This window comes from Marmota marmota, unplaced genomic scaffold, assembly GCF_001458135.2.
Source record: "Marmota marmota marmota unplaced genomic scaffold, marMar, whole genome shotgun sequence".
NCBI classification, from domain to species: Eukaryota; Metazoa; Chordata; class Mammalia; order Rodentia; family Sciuridae; genus Marmota; species Marmota marmota.
Window position 1 is genome coordinate 2,879,528 of NW_026000224.1, and position 25,361 is coordinate 2,904,888.

Below are 25,361 nucleotides of genomic sequence, written 5' to 3' on the forward strand. Positions count from 1 at the left end.
CAGAGGTGCTGCTGCCCGTCCTCTTCCAGCAACCCCACACCCTGGACTGCTCTCTGGCAAATGGGAGTTGGGTCTCGTCCCTCTCCTACTGAGATGCTCTTGACCATCCACTGCCTGGAGTGTTGAAGAATTTGGGGGCAGTGCTTTTTCCTTCCAAAGAGCAAACCAGAGCTGAAGATGGCCTCCTGCCCGTCCAGGAGCACATGCCCACACCAGCAGGCACGTGGTGGAGCCTCCTCCACTGTCCCCCTTGCCCAGCTGTCCTGGGGACCACCTCTGTTGCTGCTGTGCATTTGCTCCTTTCTCGGGGTGCCACCATCTCTCAGGGTGGCTGCAGACTCATCCTCTGCAGCCCTTTCTGTCTTCTCCAGGATGCTCTGTGGAGAGGGAGACAGAGTATTTATAATAACTATGAAAATCCATTTTATGATGGAAAGCCCTGCAGAAATGATCTCAGTTCAATGTAAGTCACATATCAAATGAAGCCCTTCTATTAAATCAATACCAGGTCCTATATCAGGTCAACTGGCTATCAGAGTGATCTGTTGGCATGACATTTAGGGAGTTTATTTATGGGAATAACTCTTCTGTCCTTATCTGGACATGCATTGGCAAATACATAAATTACACATGTGGTATTAGAAAGTGCTCTGTGCCGTCTCCAAACAGCACTGAAGTATTTTTGTCAGACATTAGCATTAATCAGTAAGTAAATGGCCAGCCATCCAAGACCAGCAGCGTAATCAATGGGAACATGTTACTTCTGTTTCTTAGAGGAAAAGATGGAAGTTCTGAACCAGAGAACCAAGGGGCAGTAGCTGTGGAAGTTCCCATCTGATTCACGTCCAAGTTCACCCCTAATAACATTGAAACGGTATCCGTTTTGCGAGGGTGGTCATGCAGATGGACCAAGGTACTTGTAAACTGTTCTGATCTGTGAAGTGCTGGGCTCCCTGCAAATCCTACCCTTGAGGAGCCCCTCCACCCCTGCGTAGAGAGAAGACTGTCCGTGGTAGGTCAACCCAGGGTGTAAAGGCAGAGAAGGAATGCGGACACTTGGCCTCACTGTCCTGTGTCCCTAACCGACTGTGGGAAGGGCCCTGTCAGGATGTGTCCCTGCAGGGGTGAGCCTTGAGTCAGACCTGAGGGGCCCCTTCTGCCCTCAGCTCCTGTGAATTCCTTGGCATCTTCTGAAGGCTCTTACTCGTAGTGGCACAGCCTGCGTGGACTTCCCTGCCTGATCTCATGATCTCGTCACTTACCCACAGGCGGTGCAGAGTCTCTGCCTTCAGCGTGTGCCGTGTCCTTGGTCATGTCCTTCAGTGAGCCTCACTCTCTGGCCTTCACCCTCTGGAGTTGACATCCGAGCACACACACCTCTTGCACAAGTTGCACGTTGGTTCCTCCAGCTGCGGGTTTGGTGAGGACATGGCCAGACATTGCTAAGAACGCCTTGCACAGGTCTCGGGCCACTGTGGGCTTCCGTCCCATCTCCCTCTGCTCTTCTCTCCTAGAATTTTTCATTCCCTTGGCATGACGTCTTCGGTCTGTGCGTGTGGCCCTGTCCCTCTTAGGGGCCTCCTCAGAGGGAGGCCAGCCATGGCTCTCCCCCTGTGGAGTGTGAGTCTGTGCCTCAGGATGAGCCACCCAGTGCTCACCTGATAGACCCCTGGCATGGCTGGACCACAGATGACCAGCTCGGGAAGCAGAGCTGTGGATGGGACGGGCTGCTGGGGGCTCTCCTGGTGGCATGGCGGTGTGGTTCTTCAGCCTTCTCCTGGGCACCGTGCCCTGCCCGCAGCCCTCACCACGAGAATGGCCGGGCCGATGCTGTGCCTCCTAACTTAGGACATAAACACACACGGTGGGAGGATGGACAAGAACACCGGCTGACACTCCTGAGCCTGAGGTCTCTCCCCTGTACAATTGAAGACAGATGCCTTCCCAGGGTCAGGATGGACCTGCTGTCCTCAGACTGAGTCGGGATGCAGTGCTGGTCACCACTGTTCACGTTAAGCAGGACAGGATGGTTATTCTGCTCATTAATGTAAAGCTGCATTAAAACTGGGGAAGTTTAGCAATAAGATGCGTTGTCCCATATGCTCCTGGTGACAATAACAACAGGACCTTATAGAATAAATGCCCCAGCATTCTCTTATGTTCAACCACTAGCAGTTTATGTATCTGCCCTTTGTTTCTGAGGGCTGTCAATGTTTTCTACCTTGAAAACAATACCTGAGGCATAATAATATTCACTCCGAGTTTCCACACAGACCTCCTGTTAATGAAGGGCCATCCATCATACACTGTCTTTCATAATGGCACTCAGTGGTTCCATTCACCTCTGGCTTTTCCCTGGCTCAGACATAATTATGTGGAAGGACAAATTTTAAAACCTGTAGCGGTTTTTAGAACCTGCTTCAAAGTGAAGTCTCCACTAGCTCATGCACTTAAGGATGTGATTGCACTGTGCAGTGTCTGGTTATCCTCTTAAGGTGGCTTCACGGGCTCGCCCACTTCTAAAGTGCACCTGGGTCATGCTGCATGTTTCCACCGATCACTGTATTTCTTGTCTTAGTTTTCTTATATTTTGGAGTCACTGAAGAACAGGTAAAATACTAGTGGGCAGTACTCTCTTTTTACGGAAATTATAATGTGCTTCAAAAAACAGGGCTTCCCCTCTGCCTGGCAGTGTTCCTGGCCCCCTGGCTGCCTGCATGCTCACGCTTAGCTCCCGACTTCTGGCCAGGGCAGCTTCCTCCCCTCTTCACAGGCACACTGCAGACAACCCCAGTCGGGCTTACCCTTTGGAAAGCTGTGTGCCTGGGGTCCACTTCCAGAGTGGATGGGGCAGAGTGGGTTTACGTCCTGGGCTTCACAGCCGGCCTCTGTCCTCTCCTGTTCGCCTGCCTGCCCAGGGATCTCTCTAGCATACCGCCGGCCTGCCCTCTCCCAGGTGTGTCCAAAGCCAGCCACTGACTCTACCCGGATCACCACCAAACCTCACTTGCTGTTGCAGCGACCACCCCACCTCTGCAGACTGTCTGCACCCAGAAGAGAGGGGTCTGGGTAAACTGCCAGGGAGCCTCCTCATGCCGCTGCTCCAGACCAGAGCCTCCCCACCTCCCACAGCCTCTCCGTTGCCCCTCCTCTGCCCACAGGCTGTGGGGCTGTGGTGCAGGCCTGGGACGCTCTTTCCTCCCCTGGGAGCCCCACCCCGATTCCCTCAGAGGGCCTCTCAGAGCGTGCCCCCTTGGCCTCCAGTGCCCTGGGGGCCTCTCTGGGCATCTTCCCTGAGTCTCACTGCCACCTGCCCAGGGCTTCCGCCTCCCGCTGTGCTCCATGTTCTCATGCTCAGGGACCCTACCTGGCGTGTGTCCTGGGGGGCGTGGCACACATGCAGACCTCTCCACTGCCGTGTAAGTCCACCCTGTTCTGCCCTCTGCTGGCCGCCAGGGTGCACAGCAGGTGTTGAGTAAGTGAATTTTAGTAGATGGGGTGCTCTCCTCCTGTGGCGGTGGGACAATGAGGATGCTCAGGTTGTGCAGGTGAGGTCTCATTCACACGGCCACTGTCATGTGTTGAGGAAAGTCCAGGAGCTAGCAGGTCAATGGCCCTTTGCTGGAGGAAAGACTGTCTGTTGGGCCTCAGAGCCCTAGAAGTACGTGTTGGAGTCATGGAGTTGTTTGTTCCTGGGGAGTGCTGTCCTCAGGCAGCAGCATTTGTTGAAGGTTGAGTCAAACTAGAAATTCATTCTTTCATATTTTCAGGGGAAAACCAAACGCAGGAATCCACAGAGACCAGATGCCAAGCAGTCAGAGTTGCCAGGCCTCATGGGCACCCCTGAAGCCGGAGCACTGGGGGCCCCTGCTAGACATGTGCTGAGCCCTGGGTTGTGGGTCTTGTGCCTGCTGTGGGCATCATGAGATTCTGTGAAGGACATGGTGATTGCACAGTTCACAGGGCAGTAGGTACAGTGGTGGGGTCACCGTGCCCTCCTCCTGGGAGGCACCCCAGGACCCAGGAAATGAACTGCTCTGTGTGGGTTTCCTCACCGGTGCTGACAGTCGGTAATACAGGCTCATTGCCAGCCGCATCCTGTGCTCTTGTGGGTCAGAAGACATCCATAGGAAGCTCACTGTGCTCTACACCACTGCTGCAGGAGTCTGCCTGGCACTGAGTCAATGACAGGGGCCTGCCTGTGCTTAGAAAGGTCCCTTGCAGAACCCCAGGTGGCTGGCCAGTGCTTCCCCAGTGGTGCCCGTGGACAGTGGATGCAGAAGGGGCTGGAGTGCAGCCGTTCACAGTCCCGATGATTGGCTAGATAGGGCTTCCATGTCCCGCTACCAGGGAGTGGGAGTCATTCCACATCCCCTGATCTTAGCTGGGAGTGGTGCTGTGTGGAGTTTATGCTCTGAGACTTCATTCGGGAAATCATTCCCCACTGACATTTTCATCAGGCCATAATTTCCCAGGTAACCTGATGTATTGTTGTTCTGTTATTCCTCATGTGAGCAATCTCCAATAATTAACATGATTTGCTTCACCCATCTAAAACAAATCACATTCTGTTTCATAATGATATTGTTAAAGATCCTAGGCTTGTTATTAAGTGCCAGGGATGCCTCTAATCATCAGGGTTCCTTTTTAAAGGACATTACTGCTATCTTCGTCCTGCGTGACTTATTCGAATGGTAGTAGATTAGCGTGATTTGTCATCCTGCTTCAGAGAAAGGCTTGCCTGCCATTGCTTGGGCCAGATTCCCAGCACTGAGTGCCCCAGAACCATTGTGTAGCAGATTTCCACAGCAAGGAAAATAATTGTTACACTACCCTCTAACATTTGTACAAAAGTTCAATAAAACAAGAGGGATAATTATCCAATCTCCTTTGCTCTGCAAAATATAATAACAGGGAGCTTTGCAGTTGTTACAGACCCTTGTTTTCTTAACAAAGATCCATGCCCATGCAGCACTGGCATGCTAGATTGGGTCTGTTGCTTCATAAATCAGGAGGAGAATTATGCAGTTGCTAAAGAGGCTTCTGCCACTGCAGGAAGATTTTGCTGAGGAGAGAGCTGCTGTCAGGACACACTGGGGAGAGAGCAGCCTCCCTCTGAACTGAAGCAGAGCTGAGGGTCCACCCAGGGTCCAGCACGCCATTGACTAAATGATTCTAAAAACAAGCGGGAGAAAAGGATCTGTTAAGATAAGTCAAACAAGACACAGCCCAATTGGTCCCAGATGGTTAGATTGACTTGCAACCCTGGTAGAAGTACATTGCTCTTTAAATGTCTTCAGCGTGCAGTCCTAGGACGGAGCTGACCAAGGGGAACAACTCACTGTGCACTTTTTGGTTTCAAGTAACGGGCGGGGAAGAACCCAGGGATCCTGCAGACCTGGAAGAGCTTGGTGCATCTCGCATTTCCAGGACTTACTTGTTCGAAGCTCGATGTGCCACCTGAGTCTTCATTAGGTACTATAAAATAATCTAATCTCCCACATATTCAGTGGGAAACACTGAGAATCTCCAGAAGACGGAGGATTATGGTCTTGGGGTGTCAATGCAATCCAAGCATTCCAGAAGCCCTCAGAGGAGGGAACTGCTCTGTTTTGGTAATTAAATCATCTTACATGATCACATTTTTATTAGTGAGTAACTTCAATCAGAAGCAGTAAAGACTAATATAATTAATCATTGAGCCCCTTTATCAATTAAATTAAATCTTTTCATTTTATATACAAAGAAACTAAGATAAATTAATTAGCCTGAATATTAATATAGATAAAAGCATTGGATTTAAACAATCAAGAAATACTGATCAAGGAAACTTGAGAAAAAAAAACGCACATTTCTTAAGCCCCATCATATACTTAGATCACATGATAAAGTTGTAAAGAGGAAACGGAAATGTTTGACCAAAGGTGATCAGGCAGATTATCTGTAGTTGATTTTAAGGGCAGAGTGCGTCCCATGATATGGAAAACACAGGGCAGGCGTAGATTGAGGACAGGGTCTCGGGAAGTTCTTGCCGTCCGGGTCCTGCTGGGACTAAGCCAGCCTTCAGGTGCTGGGCTGGAGAAGCAGCACCCGCCAACCACAGGTGACCCGCTCAAAGACAGTGACCTGTCCTGTGCATTTTAAATGATGACCAAACTCTTGGTTTCACTTTTCATTTTGAAATTGTTACTGGTTCCCAGGGATTTGCAAAAAAGTTTCAGGGAACCCTTATGACTTTTACCCAGTTTCCCTGGTGGCCCCAACTTGTATAATGACAAAACAGATCAAAAGTTGAAAAGTTGACATTGGAACCATCTGCACAGATTTCTAAGGTCTATGCTCACTTTTAAGATCTGTACTCACTCTGTATGTGTGTGTGTGTGTGTGTGTGTGTGAGTGTGTTTAACTGCAGCTGCACCATATGCACAGACTCCTGTGTCCTCCACTGCAGACAAGACCCTGGGCTCCATCCACAGGGCCCCCTGATGCAGTCCTCTTTATAGACACATTCCTCATCCACCAGCGGTGACCACGAATCCATTCTCCATCTGTATTTTTTTTATGACTTCAAGGATGACATATAAATAGAATCATGTAGTATGTGATTTGGGGGATTGGCTCTGTCACTCAGTGTGACTCCTTTGAGGTCCATCTGAGTCTTTCCATGCATCCAAACCTCCTTCCTTTGGCTGGGATGATGCCATGGGCCATGGTTTGTTTAATCATTGACCCACTGGCTGATGTTGGGATTGGCTGCAGTTTGGGGGTGATTATGAATAAATCTGCTATAAACATTTATGTACAAGATTTTGTGTCTTCATTTCTCCTAGATAGATGCCCAGGAGTTTCATTGCTGGTTCATATGATAATTGCATGTTTAATTTTGTAAGTAATTACCAAACTGGTTTCCAAGAGGATGTACCGTTTTACATTTCAACCAGTAAGGTAGGCATAATCTAGTTTCTCAACATCTTCACCAGCAGTTGGTGTTATCACAATTGTTTTTCCATTTTGGTTGTTTTGATAGGTGGGTAGTAGGTGATGGTCTTAATCTGCATTTTCTTAATGACTCATGAGGACCTCATGTGCTAACTTGCATGCATTTATCTTCCCAGTGAAAGGTTTATTCACATATTTTGAGCACTTTCTATTTTGATTTTTTTCTTGTTGATTTTTTTCACATTCTATGAAGGGTCTTTTGAAGAAAGAACCTCTTATTTAGTTGATAGATTTCAATCTTAAAGCGCGCGCACACACACACACACACACACACACACACACATACACACACACACAGCTTCTGGCTTCTCTTAGAAGGAGCAGGACTTACCAACACAGGGCCCACAGTCACACATGGCATCAGAAGGGATGGATGGAAGAAGAGTGTGCCCACAGGGCCAGGACCCGGGCCTATGGGGCAGCAGTTGTTTCCACTCACAGCCCCAATGCTGCAGTGGATAGGGCTGCTGAAACTAAGTCAATCTGTTTCCATGGAGCTCAAATAAACGGTGTTAATCCAGAAACAAGAGGATTTGAACTGTAACCTCTGAAGTGTAACTCAGATGATGAGGAGCAAAGGAAAGATCTTTTACACATTCCTACTCATATTTTTCAGTATCCTTGATCTTTAATTTCTAGTTTGGTCCTGTACATGGGGACTAAGGCAGACAGCTCACTTTCCCTTACTGACTTTGTTGTTTTATCTGCAAAATGGAACAGTCCTGATAAAAGTCATCATGGATATATAATGATGATTTTAATTTTTAAAAGTGCTCACTTTTTTAAACATTCTGTTCAAATTAGTTATCATACTAGTTGGATTAAACTAGATCATTTAGTTACAGTGATTATTTATTTTGTTTGCTCATATCCCTGGAGTTCAATGCATTTACGTGATTTTCACAAAGAAAAAAACAAATAGAAGTGCTCAGTGGTAGAAGAAAAACAAGTCTTCTTTTACGATATGTGAAATTATGTGACAAGTCAAAGAGATCAGCTAAGATTAGCACATTGAATAATTAGTGAAGTGCTTTGGAGATGGAAAATACCAGGTTTTATAAGCACTACATATTACAATTATTAGAATTCTTCTAAGGAGTTCAATTTTCTTGTTTAAATTGCCTATTTCATAGATTGAACTGTCAATTTGAAAAGCACATAAAATAACATAACTGTATGATATTCAAATAAGATACTTTTATTGTATATCTTGGAAAATCATAGCTTTAAGTAAAAATTCAAGTTGAGTAACATGTTACATCCCCACTGAGAAATCCTCACAGCTTGTTCACGAAAAGGGACGCAGGTCAGGTCTTGTGCAATTCTCTGTCCTCCTCTGACATTGGGAACAATGATCTTGGATTTTTAATCACACTTTTTTGGAAGAGCTAATTTGTGCTTAATTTTTTAAATGATTGAAAATAATTAAAAGATACTAAATGCACTAGGTGAATATATATTGGATAAAAAATACATAAGTAATTTTTACAATGTTACAAAAAGTACCATTGTAAGTCAAAGAAGTGTTTGCTGATCAATCTCTCACCTAAATCCAGTGTATTATGTGTTGAATACATGCAGAAAGGGGTTTGGCTATCATCAACCAAACTGCCATTTGTCTTAGTTTTAGCCACAATTTACTAGCATCCATCAGAAAATTATCTATTCATTTTTGACCTAACTTTACTTTGCATTACATGCTCCTTACTTTACAATCCTATATTTAAACTAAGTGCTGTTCAATGAACACTCCCATTTCTATTTTTACTCCCCTTTGCAATGCAAATGACAAACTAAAATCTCTTCTCCTGATGATCTTTGTAAAGTATATGAAAAAATTTCTTGAGTACTTTCATTTATCAAAATAATAATTTTCTTTTATCTGCTTGAAAACCAGTGAACAAATATTCTATGTTCATTCTCTTCTGTATCTGTGATAAACCTAATTATTTTAAGATAAAACTAGGTTTGTACTTCTCATGATTTTTGCATTAATATTCAATCTAGGGAGAGGATTAATTGGAGTGCAATTTATTAAAGTGAGGCTTAGCGTACAGGAAAATTTGAGCAATTCCTTTTATTTTTTGTTATTCAGCATTTCTTAAGGGAAGTTAAGTATTTTTGGTTAAAGACATCAATTTGCAAATTCTTCATGAGAGCACCACAGTTTTAATTGGATTAATACCCTTGCTCACGTTTCAGGACTACAGATTTCCCTGTGTCTATAAGGTAAATGGTTTCTGCTTGCGTTCTTTTAGTTTTGCTCCCCTGACCCCTGTTCTTCATTTATTTAATTAATGGACTTTATTTCAAGAGTAGTTTTAAGCTCACAGTGTAGAGAGTGGAGGGTGCAGGGAGTTCCCGAAGGCACGTCTCCTCTAGTGCACACCACCTACCCACAGTCAATGTGCCCACCTAAGCAGTACCTTTGCCACAGCTGATGAACCTTCATTGACACATCCTCATGGTCCAAGTCTACACTTTGTATTAGGATTCACTTTGGGTCTCACACATTCTGTGGCTTTGGATGAATGTATGCTGACCTGCGTCCACCATCACAGTGTCCTACAGAGTTGCTTCAATGTCCTGAAGTCCTCTGCTCTGCCTCTTCTTCCCTTGCTCCCTGGAGTCCTGGTCTTTCACTTCTCCAGGGTTTGGGCTGTTCTAGAACGTCATGTGGCTGGGAGATTGTCTTCTTTTGCTTAGCAATGGACATTCACATTTCCTCCGTCTTACGTGGCATTACAGCCTGTCTTGGTTTTGATTGATAAATAATCCTCCACTGTCCAGATGTGGTAGTACCCCCGTCTCCCCATCTGTTCACCTACCAAGAGGCATCTTCATTGCTTCCGAGTTTGGGCAATTATGAGTAAAGCTGCTCCTGTATCTCCATGTACAGGTTTTTGTGTACACATAAATTTTCAACTCCTGTGGAATGACTGCTGCATTACATGGCAAGTGGATGTTGTGAGAAACTGTTCCAGAGTGGCTGTGTGTTCTGCACACCCTAGAGGGCGAGGCAGCCTGCTGCTGCACACAGATCCAGGATCTGGCGTCGGGGTCTGGATTTGGGCCAGGCTAAAGGGTGGTGGCATCTCACGGGTATTTAAATTGCCGATGCCCTTGTGGTGTGTGCTGTTGGGCATCTTTCCGTTTGCCTGAGGACTGTCTGTGTGTCATCTCTGGCAAGTGAAGGTCCAGGTCTTTTGCCCATTTTTAGTTATATTCTTCTTCACTACTGAGTCTTGAAACTTCTTTGCCTGGTTTTGATAACAGATACGTGTTTTTCAAATATTTTCTTCTTTTCCTTGGCTTATATTCTCATTCTCTTTACTATGTCTGTTGCAGAATTGGTTTTTAACTTAACTAAGTCCAGCTTGTCATTTTTTTATGTGGATTATATCTTAGTTGCTGTATCTGAAAGGTCATTACCAAATCCAGGGCCATGTAGGTTTTCTGTGATGTTTTTTTTTTAGAAGTTTTATATTTTATGTTTAGGTCTGTGATCAATTCTGATTTGATTTTTGTGAAGGGTGTGAGGTCTCTGTTTACATTCTCCTCCTCCTCTTCCTCCTTCTCCTCCTCCTTTTCAAGAGATATTGAGTTGTTCAGCACCATTTCTGAAAAAACAAAACAAAACAAAAAAAACCTTTGTTCTCCCCATTAACTTGGCTTTTTGACTTTGCCAAATGTGGTTGATTCTGTCATTGGGCCTTTTTCTTGGCTCTGCTTTGTGTTCATTGTTCTGTTTTCTTTTTCTCCCAGAAGCCACTCGGCATTGGTTGATCTCTTCAGCTTTACAGTGGTCTCCACTCTTGTAGCACAGCAGAATCTGTGTCAGGTGAATTTTACCAAGAAAATTTTAAACGTAAAGAATTTTAGATTGAAGACAAAGGAGAAACTGAGAATTCTGGAGAGATCTTGTAGGAGGCCTCTGAATTTCCATTCACTGGAAAATCTAGGGACTATGTATTTTCTCCAAGAGTCTTTTTTCAACATGTTATTGTGTAAATAATGGTTACAAATGCTTGTGAACATTTATTAAGCACATACATTGTAACAAAATTCTATGGACATTATAGGAAGTATTTTTATAGATCTTCCAAATGGAATCACTAGCCCCATTTTTATTAGGAAATAAAGGCATTTGGATTGGATGATTTGCTGTAACTCACGTAGCAGATCTGGTGCCTAGGGTCTGAAAGCAGAGGCTGGAGGTGGAGCTCTGTGTTCACATGCTTAGCATGTACGAGGCCCTGGGTTCAATACCCAGCACACAAAAACACAAATAAGAGCTATCTGAATGCAAAGCGCCTCTGTATAGTGCATTATTCCTTTATAAGCATCACTGGTGAATAAACTTCTTCTTGGTATTTACAAGAGTTAAGACATTTAAAATGGATGCTTTACAGATCTATTGTTTTCAGTTTCAAGATAAACAATATCCACGCTTTTGGATAAAACTGCACTATTGAGTACATTCACTTAATTATGAAACAAATACTTATCATGCCCAAGTTGTGCCAGGTACACATGCATTTCTTATCTGTCACTTCTAGGCAGATTCACAGACCAGACATTCATTGATCCCCTCTAGTGACCTCCCTTAACAATAGAAAGCATTGATTCAGCAAGTATGGAAATACACTGGGTGTTTTAGTCAGCTTTCTCGCTGCTGAGATGGAAAGATCTAACCAGAACAATTTTAGGGAAGAAAAGTTTAATTGAGAGCTCATGGTTCCAGAGGCCTCGGTGCATAAAAGGCTGGCTCCATTTGTTGGGACTCAAGGTGAGGCTGGACATCAAGGCATGAGAGAATGTCAAAGGGAAGTGGCTCACGTCCTGATCAGAGAGCAGAGACGGTGAATCTCCACTTGTCAGATACAAACATTACCCCAAAGCCTTGCACCCAGTTCCCACCTCCTGCAGCCGCACCCTGCCCACCCTCAGCTACCACCCAGGTAATCCCTACCAGAAGATTAATTCACTGGCTGTGTGTAGACTCTCACAGCCCCATCATTTCTCCTCGGAGCCTTCTTGCATCGCCTGCACCTGTGAGCTTCTGGGGGACCCCTCATCTAAACCATAACACTGGGCGATATCAGAATCCTCAGACTCAAAAGGAAGAAGCCTTAAAATTCAGATAAGTGATGGAGATGAGTAGAAAGGGAAAGCAAGGGCACAGGTCTGGACGGGCATTTGTTCTGCTGCTCTTGGGCCCCTTGGGACAGCTCAGGAAGGTTGCGGGAGGGGGGCTCTCTCCTGAGAAGGCCAACATTTCCAGGCCGGACTTTGCCATGACAGAAGGCTCTGCAGCTTTGGGTAGCTGGCTCCGTGGGCCACCAGCCTTCAGTGGAGTGGCAGGCTCAGCATGGGTTTTCAGAGCCACCATTGAAAACAGAACTCAAAGGTGGCTGGGGGCTTCAGAGGGACACCTGAGACAGCAAGCAGTTGACTGAAACTGGAAGAGAAACAGCGTGTCCACGGGGAGTACCCCCGAGACGGAAGGAGGACGCTGAGCCCAGCTAGTTGGCCATTGTGGACACATTTCATCATGTCATCTCTTTCCCAACAGTGGCCCTCCTTCCGTAACGTATTTTGAAGGTCAACTTACAGTCCACACGTAGAAATGGGTTGAAGGTCCCTCCAGCCATGGTTTGCCTGGTATCCATGGACAGGGCAGCAGAGGAACAGCCTGCCTCTGTCAACTGAGCAGGTGGATTTTGACCATACTTCATACAACATCAGAGCACTGTAGGGTCCATTTGGCAACTCCGTTTTTGGTTGTGTACAGATACTAAGGCAGACATAACCCTGACAGCCCGAGGAGGACTGCATGGCCCCCAGGACTTTCTGTGCCTCCTTTAGAGGAGCAAGTGGGAGGGGAGCTGCCCAGGGCGCGCGGTGCTCCTGTTGGCACACTTGGGTATCATTCTCCATCTGATGGCAGACGCGGGATATGCTATATGCAATTCCCCTTTTGTCCTCCTCAAAAATTTGTTTTGACTATGAGCTTTACTTGTTTTATTGAAGTTACGTTTAACCTATACAAATAGCTTTATTGGGGTACAATTCACTTACCCTACAGTTTACCCATTCAAGCAGTACCATTTAGCAGTTTCAGTGTTTTCCCAGATCAGTGCCAAGCCATGACTCTAAGTCCATAAGATTTCCCTATTCTGACATTACATACAGCAAGGGGTGGGCCAGAGTGTTCTCAGCAGCATGTGCCCGGTGTGTGACAGTCTCCACGGTCCAAGTAGGTCTGGGTCCTACTTCTCATCTGCAATCATACAGAACACCAGTCCAGCAACAGGAGCCTGGGGACAGGAGAAAATGAGGATACCTTGTCACTGTAGGGAAATCAGTCTACCCACGGGCAGCCAGGAGGAGATGGAGCCCAGTGTTTTTGGAGGCATCAATCTGTAGTATCTTTCCCATTGCATGGAGTTGGGCAGAGAAAGGGAGAGAAGCAGATATGAATTTTAATATCTTTTTTTTTTTTTTGGCGGGTGGTGAGTACTGGGGATTGATCTCAGGCACTCAATACTATTTTGTATTTATTTAGAGACAGGGTCTCTGCTGCTTAGCACCTCACTTTTTCAGAGGCTGTCTTTAAACTCGTGATCCTCCTGCCTCACCCTCCCAAGCCACTCAAATTACAAGTGTACGCCACTGCACCTGGCAATTTCAAAGATCTTACTAAATTATAACAGATTTTTCATGATTAAATATGCATTCCTTTGCTGCAAATCTTGGAATCATTCTAGGGGCTTTAATTAATAATCAATTCATTAATTAACTTTTGTTATGCTGGGGATGGATTTCATGGTCTAAGCATACTAGACAAGACTCTACCACTGAGCTGCATTTTCCTAGCCTCACCAAAGACTTTTAATAGTTGTTTTTGTTTTGTTTTGAAATATTTTTAATCAATTTTACCAATTCAAGGGACTGTGAAGCTGCTAAAATGTAATACGAGGGGTCTCTCTGGGAATCATTGAGTTCCACTGCTCGCATTTTTAAGAGTGGAACTCAGTGTGACGTGTTCACACGTGTTCATGGCAAGCTGGGTGATATCACTCAGCTGCTCCTCCCACTTCCCATCCTTCCTCCCTCTTCTACTTTCATGAGATCCCCCATTTTTTAATTACTCATTTTCATTTTGGTCTAATTTCTTTATATGAGAGAAAACATATGAAGACTTCCTGAGTCTGGCTTATTTCATTTAGCAAGATGTTCTCTATTTCCATCCATTTACCATTAAATGCCACAATTTCAGTCTTCTTAATGACTGAATGATACTTCATTGTGTATATATACCATATTTCTTTATCTGCTCATCTGTTGAAGGACACCTACATTCGTTCCACAGCTTGGCTATTATGATTGTGCTGCTATAACATTGATGTAGCTGTGTCACTCTATTATGCTGATTCTAATTTTGTAGATGCGTACCAAGGAGTGGGATAGCTGGGTCATATGGTGGTTCTGTTCCTGGTTTTCTGAAGACTCTCTAAACTATTTTCCAGAATGGTTGTGTTATCATTGAGGTGTCCATCTGGGGTCCAGGTCCTTGTTGTTCCAAACAAAGAATTGAGCAAGACACGGACAAGTAACAGGGAAAATAAAGGTTTGTTGAACTTGCAGGTAGTACTCTGTAGGGTAGAGTGGAGTGGTGGAGTGGTCCGAGAGAGAGAGAGAGAGGCTCAAGCCCAGTGTCTAGAAAGCAGTGTCTTATATGCTAAGCTCTGAGGCATTCTCTTCCTTATATGGACCTGATTAAAGACCTTATCCTACCTGCCCTTTTGGGTACCTTATGATAGCTGATGAGAACATTCTCCAAATTTCCCCCATTGGTTCCTTTAGAACCTAATCAGAATACTGTTCACTTTACCCCTTTTGGTCATTTTAGCAGACTAAGCCTATGGTGGGAGTTATTGTGGTGATAGGTCCTTGAGGTGTGAGTTGTCATGGCAGTGGGACATGACTCCTCTCCCTGTCCTGTCCTCCAGGGGCATCTTTTTGTGCCCTGCCTCCGCCATCTTGGAGGTCCTGAACTCCTGCCTAATGGTTGCACTAGTTTGCTGCCCTCCAACAACCTGACTGTACCATTTTCCCACATTCTCCCAGAGTTTATTCATACCTTTATCCAGCTACAACTCATGGACCACCCAACCTGCCCACTTAGAGTGCACATTCCTGGTGTCAGTAGAGTCCCACCTCAGGGCAACCATCAGCAGAACATTTTGGGCACCTCAGAAGGAAACCTGTGACTTCAGCCCCTGCCCCACCTGAGGTATGGCCCATTCCCTGTCTCTATAGACTTTCCTACTCCAGGTGACCACAGGTGGCCTTTGTGGCTGGCTACTGTCACTTCACAGAAAGCTCTGAAATGAGTTCTTGGTGAGGCCCCACTGCCTGCCTTCCCCCTTTGCTCCTGCCCAGGGCTGTCCGCCTTGCTGTGCTGTGGCTTCCAGTGGGCGGCCCCCGCGTGGGTATGGGAAAGACTCTCCTTCCTGGGGGTCCCAGCATAGTACAGGCAAAACTCTGCCTCACCCTCTTGGGTGCTGGCCAACCTGATGGATGAACGGGAGGGAAAACACACCTCTATCAGCACGAGCTCCAGAGCCCAGGAGCCTAAAAGGGCAGGGAGATCCGAAGAGCACTTGGAGTCTGTCACTTATAATCAAAACCAGACAAAGATCAGTGAGCTGCGTGAGGAGCAGGCGTGTGCACATGGGCTGGGGCAGGGGCCCTCGGTCAGAGGGAGAAGGAGCTGGGAAGATAAGGCTCGTTGGAGGAGGTTTGTTGGCAGATTTCCTGGGCCTCCATGTTCTGCACTGAGGATAAGCCTTACCAGCTCCTCCAGGTACAGACAAGGTGTCCTGCACATGGGGATTTTATCCCATTTTTAAGAAAAGAATGGCATCAGCATGCTCTTCCTGCAGCTGTTGTTATCAAAGGCCTTTATCAGCATATTTGGGGTTGCATGCTCTTAAGCAGCAGGCACAGTGACTCCCTTGCCCCAGCATGGAAGCCGACTTCAAGGCCGTGGTGTCCGGTCCCCCTGCTGCCTCTCAAGGAGAGGGCTTGGGCAGTGCTTTTGAGCTGGCCTTGCAAAGCCCATTATCCATGGAGCCAGCCACTCTAACAGGGCCACACTCTGACTTGACAGAAACAGCCCAGGCTTCACTTCAAATGGTAATTTGATGTGGCTTAGTGAGAGTCTAGGAATGTGTGCAGTGGAAAAGACAATTAGGCTGCTGAGTCATTAAACTCAACTGCATTGGGTACAATCAGCCCTGAGGCCACTTTGTTTTGTGTCACTATTTTTGGTATGTGCCAAGAACAATGGTTTCACTTTTGCAATTTGGCATCAGATCTTAACAATAATGTAAGTGTTGCTGAAACATGACATCAGAGGGATCACTCCCCAATCCACCCACGCACTTCTATAAGGAACCCAGCAAATTGGTTTGTAATGAGTAGAGAGTGCTGCCCCTTGAAGTGAGCAAGTGGTCCTGTGGCGGAGCTCTCTGTCTCAGCTCCTCAGGGCCACAGTCAACTTGCTGGCCACACTTTGTTCCAAAGGCCCTTTGTCAGTCAGTGCTTCTGTGTTCTCCTCCTTGCTGCACAATGCCAGCAGAGACTTCGGAACTGCAGTAAGCTGTGTAAGCCTGGTGAACGTGGAAGGTGCTCTGGTGGGGATGATAGGGCTGGCAGGGTGACCCACAGCTGTCCAAAGGGGCAAGCAGGTGGTGCTGCAGCAGTGCCCGAGGATGTTTTCTTTGGTTTAAAATAACTTTCATAAAGTGCTAAAACGCCCCCCTTTTGAAAGAGCACTGACAGGTCACCCGTCAGCCCCAGGGGAAAGGTGGGTTCTCACTCTGAATCCCCCACAGGAAGAGTCTCACACAGTTTAGTGTAATTGCTTTAGAAGGAAGTGGCAGTGGTGCCAAGTGCCACCCAGAATAAACAGCTCCCTAGTGACTCTCTGAAGAAGAGAAGGAGAACAAAGGAAAGAACTGTCTTAAAGGCTCCATCCCTCTTCCAGATCCACAGGCTGTCCTGGGATCACTAAAGATGTGATTAACTATTGACAGACGCTTTGGAGACAGCACAGAGCTGGTGCAGATGGCCAGCAGCTCACCCCCTACACTTGTGGTCCCCCAGCACCTCCAAGCTTCTCTGGTCAAGATGTGAGGATTTAAGGAAGAAAGAGATGGATTAAAGCATTGTTCTGAGTTACAGAATTTCACTGGCATCTGTGACTTCTACATCATCTGCTAGTTTTACAACGCATATATGTTTTGGATAGACATTTGCGTTTGCATTTTACAAAGTTTAGTGTTTTCTTCTTAAAGATAAACTTCCAGAACAAAATAATTGAGTTTTCCCAGCCCCAGGCCCAAGATCCCTAAATATAAGCAGCTATAGGATCCCCGTAACAATGTGGCTTGGAGCAAAGGTGGGCCACAGGGCTGAAGCTCCGTCCACCTGCGGCACCCCCAACCCCTGGAGCTGCTTCCTAGCTCCATCACTGGGGCATGCATGGGGGCCTCCCTTGCTCCTTTTACATTTTCTTGGGATGGAACCCAGGACCTCTTGCGTGGTGTACTAGGTGAGCACTCTGTCACTGAGCTTCATCCCAGCCCTTTTTATTTTGTACTCTATTTTGTAAGGGGACCTCCCTAAGTGTTCAAAACCATCCTTAAAACTGGATCCTCCTGCATTTTCCTCCAGAGCAGCCAAGAGGACCCCACCCCTGCTGCTCCTTCTGTCACTCTTTTGACCCATTGCATGTTCCTGCCCACCTGTCACAGTGTTGCTGCAGGTGGCTTCCCACCTACCTGATCTGGGCGGGTGTGTCTTCTAACAGCAGAGGTAAAAGTTGTGTATCTATTCAAGAAGCACTTTTAAATAGCTCTAGGTAGTTACTGAGTCACTGTCTTATATAAACAGCTTGAACTAAAACTTTTCAAGGACAGAAATACCCTATGCACTTTTCAGGGGTATTCTTACACATTATGTGTATAATGCCCATGTGCCCATTTCATCATCTCAGGCTTGGCAGAAACGTGGTTACTCCCTGTGCCCACACGTGTGCATGACTTCTCAGCCCTCCACTGGGGCCAGCCTTCTCAGCCAGCAGGTTTCCTGCAGGTTTCCTGCATAGTGTCTGACTCTCATGGATTGGGAGGGCCTCTGGACTATGAGTGTGTGGTTAAGGTGTATGGGATTCTGAGACACAAAGGTTTTCAGACATTTTATAACATTTAATATGATAAAAAAAAGTGAAACGTATCTGTAGGATTAGCACTAGGTTTACTGTATGGGTTAAGGTGTATGGGTTTCAAAGGTTTTCAGACATTTTATAACATTTAATATGATAAAAAAGTGAAACATATCTGTAGGATTAGCACTAGGTTTACTGGGTGCCTGCAATGTGCCAATCATGGCGTGTGGGTACAAGATGCCGTCCACTGTTTGAAGTCAGTCCTGCCACACAGGTCCACCTCCACTGCCCTTTCAGACTAGAACCCTGTTCCTAGGGACTTGCCCCAGGGCCACAAAGCTGGGGAGTAGTGCTCAGGGCAGGGCCTAACTCCACCCTCTGACTCTAGCCTTCCTGTTTATGGCAGGACTTGATGCAGGGTGGATAGAGAAGGAGGGGCTGAGGGGTCAAGCACAAGACGTGAAATATCCCAGGTGGAGCTAGGCCATGGAAACCAAGTGTGCCCCCGTGTGAGTGTGAGAAGACACGCACCCTAGGAGAAATCTCTTCTAGAACTCACGCCGAGGTTTCTTGCTGGTTCTGAAGATACATCAAATACACCCCCCACACACACACACGTACATACATATATGACCCTGTCTTAAAATAGAGATTTGCATGCTATAACCTTCAATTACTAATTGATAATAATGTAGGTCTGTGCCTCTGATGCCCAGCACTGCCATGGCGATAGGGTAGCAAGCAGGATGAGAGAGGTCCCCTCACCAGGTCTCCTCGCCTGGAAGATGGCAGGAGGGCTCTGAGACACACCCCAGGACGTGGATTTCCACCGTGGAGCGTGCTGTGCAAGACCCTGAAGCTCATACTCACGGGTGAGCGCTCCTGGCCGCAGCCCCACGCGGCAGCCCAGCGGCTCGGAGCAGGCATTTGTCTGAGGCTGCAGGTCCCAGGTCCATGGCCAGATCGGGTGCGAGGTGAGGCTGATTCTTCTTGTACGGACACCAGTCCCACAAGAGGTCTCTACCCACGAGGGCCCATCCTATCCTGACCACCTCCCAAAGGACCCACCTCCAGATGCCACCTTGGGGGCTAGGGACTTCCACCAAGGCATTGGGGGATGCAGACCTCCAGGCCTCAGCTCCCACCTCCTGCAAAGCTTGGTCTTCCCACCAGGAGTCTCCCTTCAGTGTAAGGCGAGCACCCCTGTGTATGGCGTCCTTACTCAGGAGACCACCTGCAGGAGGGCACACAGGCGTGGCCACACAGGGCAGCGCACACAATGCGAGTCCCAGGGGAGGGGACACCACATGGGCAGCCTGGGCAGCAAAGGTCCTTATGACCCCTGTGAGCTGCAAGGAGGAGACAGGGGCTGATCCTCCCATGATAGGAAATGGCACATGGAGAACGTGGCCCTGAACAAGGACAGTGTGCCTCTGGGAGAGCCGGCTTCTGCAGCACAGGGGCTCAGGGGAAGCGTTTGTCAAGTCTCAGGAGGTAGCACCAAGTCCCCAGCTGCCCAGAGCCCCGAGCCCCGGCGTAGGACGCCCAGGTGCACTGTTCTCAGCCCTCACCTGCTTTCTCGACTTCTCTGTGGGTTCTGGGGCCACCTTGAGAGGGGTGTTTGGCGTAGGTTCATGACCTCTGGCATATGAAAAGACCTCCTCTCTCAGTCTGTCTCGCAGCACGCTACTTCACCCTTACGGGCTGTCTTCACTGGGAAGCATCCTAGAAACTTCACGTCTTCATTTGAAATTTCCTGCATTTCTTTGAAAATCTTAGTTACCTTTTATTTTATGAAGGATGAGATTGGGATGAGGAGGGGCTTTGGGGGCTCTGGTTCCGCTCTCTCCCCCTCTCTGGCTGTGTGACTGGAAAAGTCCAATCTGACTCAAATTCATGACTCATAAAACCGTGATGATAATACCTCACACCTGGGGCATGATGATGAGTTTCCAAAGTACTTGGCAGTGCTTGACACATAGTAAACTTTTAATTAGTAACATCATCACTATACTTAATGAATCAAGGTACACTGATATTTTTAACAATGATTAGTTTTCTTTGTTTATAGTAATAATGATAATAATATTAATAGCCATAATAGTATTTTCTACTTAAAAGTCCTTGACTTCAGTGGCACCTGCTTAGAAAACTGTGGTTCACATGATAGAGGTTGTTTTATATAATGGCATCAGAGAAATGGCATTTTCAATAATTTCTCAATTTTCAACAAGTTAACATGGACCTCACACGACTAACAAAATGAAGGGGATCACAGTGCCATCCACATTTGATAATTCTGAAGACCTTAGGTTCTCATGGAGCCTCAGAATCTTAGTTCTAAGTGTGAGCCAACAATTAAAAATAAGAGGGTGGCTTCCAGAGAGTTCTCACTGCCAGCACCGCTGCACTGTGCCCACGGTGTGCATCTGGACCCTCACGCTCCTGGGAAGAGCCCCGGCAGGCCTGCAGACTGGAGTCCAATGTGCAGACTTCACAGCAAGCTGGCTGATGGGGTGCAAATTAAATGTAACTCACCCCATGAAGGCTTTATATCGGAGTTGCCAGGACCCCTAGGTCCTGTATACCAGCCTGAGTTTTCCAGGTACTTCGGGATCAGGTGTGTCCACAGTGAGAGGGCAGCTGCTGTGAGATGAGGAAGAGGCCCAGAATCCCACTTCTGCTTGTGAGCCTGGCAGCATCTGGCTCTTGGATCAGTGCTTCTGTCGCAAGGTGAGGCCAAGGAGCACCCAGACTGAGGGAGACAAGCCTGTTCTTCCAGGGTCTTGCCCCACATGCTTCAGGTCATGTTCTGTACTAAATATAAAATCCACCTCCTTTCTGCAGTGCCTCCTTTTCCCTTCTCCTGTCTGCAGGTCCTCATTCAGGACGTGTGACGGAAAGTCTGTAGAACAGACAGTCAACAGAGATGCACATAAAAATCTTTATTCTGATTCATTCACATGAGCATGTGTGGTTGAGTGGTCATCTTCTCCCTACCTGAGCCTTTCCAGACAAACAGGTCTGAATCCCAATAAGGCAGCTCAAGAATCCCCTTTGGTATCTTCCCAATCCATACTGATTCACTCCTCCGTTCTTATTAACTCAGTAAATGTACATTGTGCATCAGCAGTGTAGCACACGCCAACTCCTTCTAGAGAGAAAGACAAATATCACATGAATAACACGTGATGTTTTGGAGGAAGTTTTATAAAGGGGCACAGAAACAAAGAGGGCAACCTTCATAGGCTCCTGGTGACCTGGAGTGCTTGGCGAAGGCTTTCCAAGAACCAAAGCCAGGGACCTGGGCCCAGACACAGGAGGAGGAGCTGCTGCCTCTTGGTGTGCAGGGTGCTGTGATGTCGCTGTTTACCAAGGGCTTCTCAGAGGGGAAGCATGTGACTCACACCCTTTCCAGGGTGCACAATGTAACTCTCCCACCATGGAGTTTCCAGCACCTACCTGTTCTGATGCCTTCCTTGGGAAGAGGTGCCCAATAGCTCCCCTTCCATGATCCTCCCACCAGTCAGATGCTGTTCCAATGCCCACTTCAGCAGCAGACAGCCACACGTGAATGCCAGGAGGGGTCATGGTCTCTGCTCTGAATACGAGTGACTTATTCTTAAGCGTGTGTCATCTGAATCTCTAGGACTGATTGTGTTTAACAGCAGGCTTGCACACCTTCTGAGCATGTGCCCTGGGCATGCACACTCTTGTCCAAACACACACCAAGTTCTCCTGCTCCCGACAGCACATAACAGTGTGTGCAGCATCTCCTGAATGTTGGCACATAACTGCGGCTCCTTAAGATACTCATTTTTCAGACTTTTGGTCAAGAGCCATCAGGAGAAATTTATCATTCTCAGTATTTTCTGAGCTATAGTTTTGAATTCTTTTGTTGAATATTAAGTTGCTTAAAAGTCTTAGGAATAGATCATACATTAGGCTCTTTGCTTTCAAATTCTACAGAATCATAAGACCCTGTCCTAGAAAGACTCAACTCCAGAGAATGTGATTAAAATGAAGAAGTAGGCACTTGAGAAAAACTCTAAAGCTACATCGACCATTTTGGAACAAAATGCTTTGAGTGTATTGAGAGAAGCCATTTTCTTCCTTTAACTTTTGTTTAACCTATTGAATTTCTTTGTTTTGAATTATTTTAGTCTCTCTTAATATTGCAAAACCATGGAACTAAAATTGTGTGGTGACAATTTTCTTTTGGTATGGTCAGCACACTGAGGACGGAAACAAATTCATTCATACAACTTGGACACTTGGTTGAACACTCATTAAATAAAAACTTATTCCTACAAGGAAACCTCCAGAAGGAACGGTTCCAATATGCTGTAACAGTGACCCACTGGAACTGCGTCCCTGGGTCCTGTGGCTGTGTCAAGCACCACTGGAGATGCTAAGCTTGGCATCCTGAGACACGGGAGGAGCAGTGTCCTGACAGGGGCTTAGAGGCCACTGCTGTGGGAAGCCTCCGTCCCCCTTCCCTTGAGCTTGCAGATGCTGGCTGAGTGACTAAATGCAGGTTAAAGGTTTGGCATCCCTGCCTTCATTTTGTGCCTTCTCCTTTCTACCCTAAAAGTGGTCGGGTTGCTGCTCACCTTGCACACAGGCGGTAGCATGTTAATCCTTAAGGAATGTCATCTGAAGCTGAGCACCCTGCCCTTCAAGGCTGAAGCACCCACATGGAAACAAGGAAGATGTTTTGAAGATTCCTGGAACTGCAAGCCCGGCAGGCAGATCGCCCCTTGGTGGGGCTGTCCCCTGAGCAGGAGCAATAGCCCTTGAAGGGAACTCGGGCTGCTCCCGGAGCAGGATCAGCTTCTCGGGGTGGGAATGAGACTGCCTCGCCCACAGGTGGTCACTGCTTCCCTGGAGCCCGCTGGACCTCACAGTGTCAGAGCGCCATGGAAGGAGACTCTAGCTATGGGAACTTCTGCCCACTTCTGTTCCTCCCCCCACTGAAACCCAAAGCTCTTATGGGCTCCCCTGAAGATGGACTGAGGGCACTTGTACCCCCTGCTTCCTGGCACAGCTACCCTGAAGAAATCCCTTTTCTGCAGCAGTGCTACTTCCTCCCTTTGATTTGGGGGAAATGGCCAGACAAGAATTGTCAGGACTTCCCCAGGTCAGGCCCCCTCTGGGCTAGGACTCCAGTTATGTCACCAAATGCAACCCCACACTTGTTAGAGTGGCTCATACTGCGATATTTGTGAACCGGGCAGTTGTGGGCCGTGATCTCCCCTCCACGTTCTCTTACTTTATGTACACTGCAGCTTAAAATCCAGCCCTCTGTGTGATTCGAATCCTCTTTCCATATCCCAATTTTTATCATGAAAAACAAAAGAGAATAGTGATTTGAATTCATGTGTCAGTAAGTTATATGTACAACACACACACACACACACGGAAACAAACTTATAAAAATACATTGAAATCTTCAAGGCATATCGAGTCAGAATGAAACCCTGAAGAAGATGGAATGTTTTTTGTGGAATTCTGGGCATTGAAATTCCATCTGAATAGCTGAGGTGTGGCCGTGATGACGGGCTCTTTCCATTTTGATCCTGGCTCTCTGGATGAGCTCTGCGGACCGATCTACCGTGGGATGTGCTCGGTATCATAAATGTCTTAATTAGGTGTTGGTATCCAACACCCTGGCGAGAGGATGGGCCAGCCACTCACAGCTCTTCCAAATGATGGAAATGAGAGAAGATGCTCTTGGTTTCTGTGGAGTCGCTGAAGTGATGTGGCGTCAGAGGAGATAATGCAGGAAAGGTGCTCACTCCGCTTGCTTTCTCCTGGTGGAGGAAATCGATGCTCTTGACCTACCATTTACACAGAATCTGAAATCCCTCAGGACATCTCAGAGATGCCAGATCCACCTGAGCGTTCTCACCGATTACCATTTTGTCCCAAACAACATGGTTCTGGCAGAGCACGGACTCAGGGGATTGAAGGGAATGGCAGCAGAAGATGCTTTTTCACAAAAAAGACAAACATTTTTTTTTCTTTTTTTTAATTGATTTCATTTTTTAAATACACGGCAATGCATTACAATTATTATTACACATATAGAGCACAATTTTTCATATCTCTGTATATAAAATAGGTTGACACCCAATTTCATGTCTTCGTACATGCTGACCTTCTCAGAGCGTGTCTACTTGGGCGCTTCTCAAGAGGAGCTGATGTGCCAGGTGGCACCATGCCTAATGGGGGGCTTACCTCTGCCAGCAACTCACGGCTGCTTCGTGCCTCTTGGTCTTGTCCACACTGCCTGGGTCAGAAGCTGCCTGTGTACCAAAGCTCTCCCAGAGGCTGAAGAAGCAAAGTCAGGATCTGGTTCAACCACAGGGATTAAGAGTAACTTGGCCTGAGGCTCACTTGGCAGATCACCTCTGACTCCCAGGTTTGCTTAGATGGTCTAACAACAGTAAGAAGATCCGTGAATATGGATCGCTTGTTCTGAGCCCATTCCCTATGTGAATCATGAACACCTTTAGCCCTCTCAATAACCCCTGAGGTGGACATACTCTCCAGCCCCCCAGAACAGCTGAGGGACAGAAGACGATGGAGCAGGGAACACGCACGTGACCCAGGGCTGTACACATCCAGACTTGGATGCCCTGGCTGTGGAGCCTCATTCTAAATCACCACAGTATGCAAGTCTGTCTTGCTGCCATGAAGTTATACAGAGGAGGGTGGTATTCAAACTGTAGAATGCCGGGCACACACACCAGGGTTGCATCTTATTTCTGTTTTAGACCCCACAGCACATTGCTGAGTGCAGTCAGTACTGAAGAAAACTTGATGATTGGAGATACATTCCAAATGAGCAATGTATGAGTTGCTTTATTCTTAAAACTTTGAAATTCTTGCTACTCTCTTTTAAATTATACAATCAAGATAGGCTCTTCTTTGGAAGTTCATTTTCATATTTTAGATTTACATGATATTATTTCTCTGTAGAAGCTAAAATTGTATAGTCTGTTTGGGAATATTATTTTATGCCATATGATTATACTCTCCAGCTTTAGTGCATATTGGGATTCAAGACATTGAACAATATTTTTCATAGGGGTTTTAAGAGAATCACATGATAGACCAT

At 46.7% G+C, this 25,361-nt stretch overlaps 1 protein-coding gene across 2 annotated transcripts in view; it reads left to right on the top strand.

The window, feature by feature from the left end:
- Nucleotides 1-25,361, top strand: part of Csmd1 (CUB and Sushi multiple domains 1) — a 1,636,907-nt gene that overhangs the window by 1,079,061 nt on the left and 532,485 nt on the right. The window lies entirely within an intron of this gene.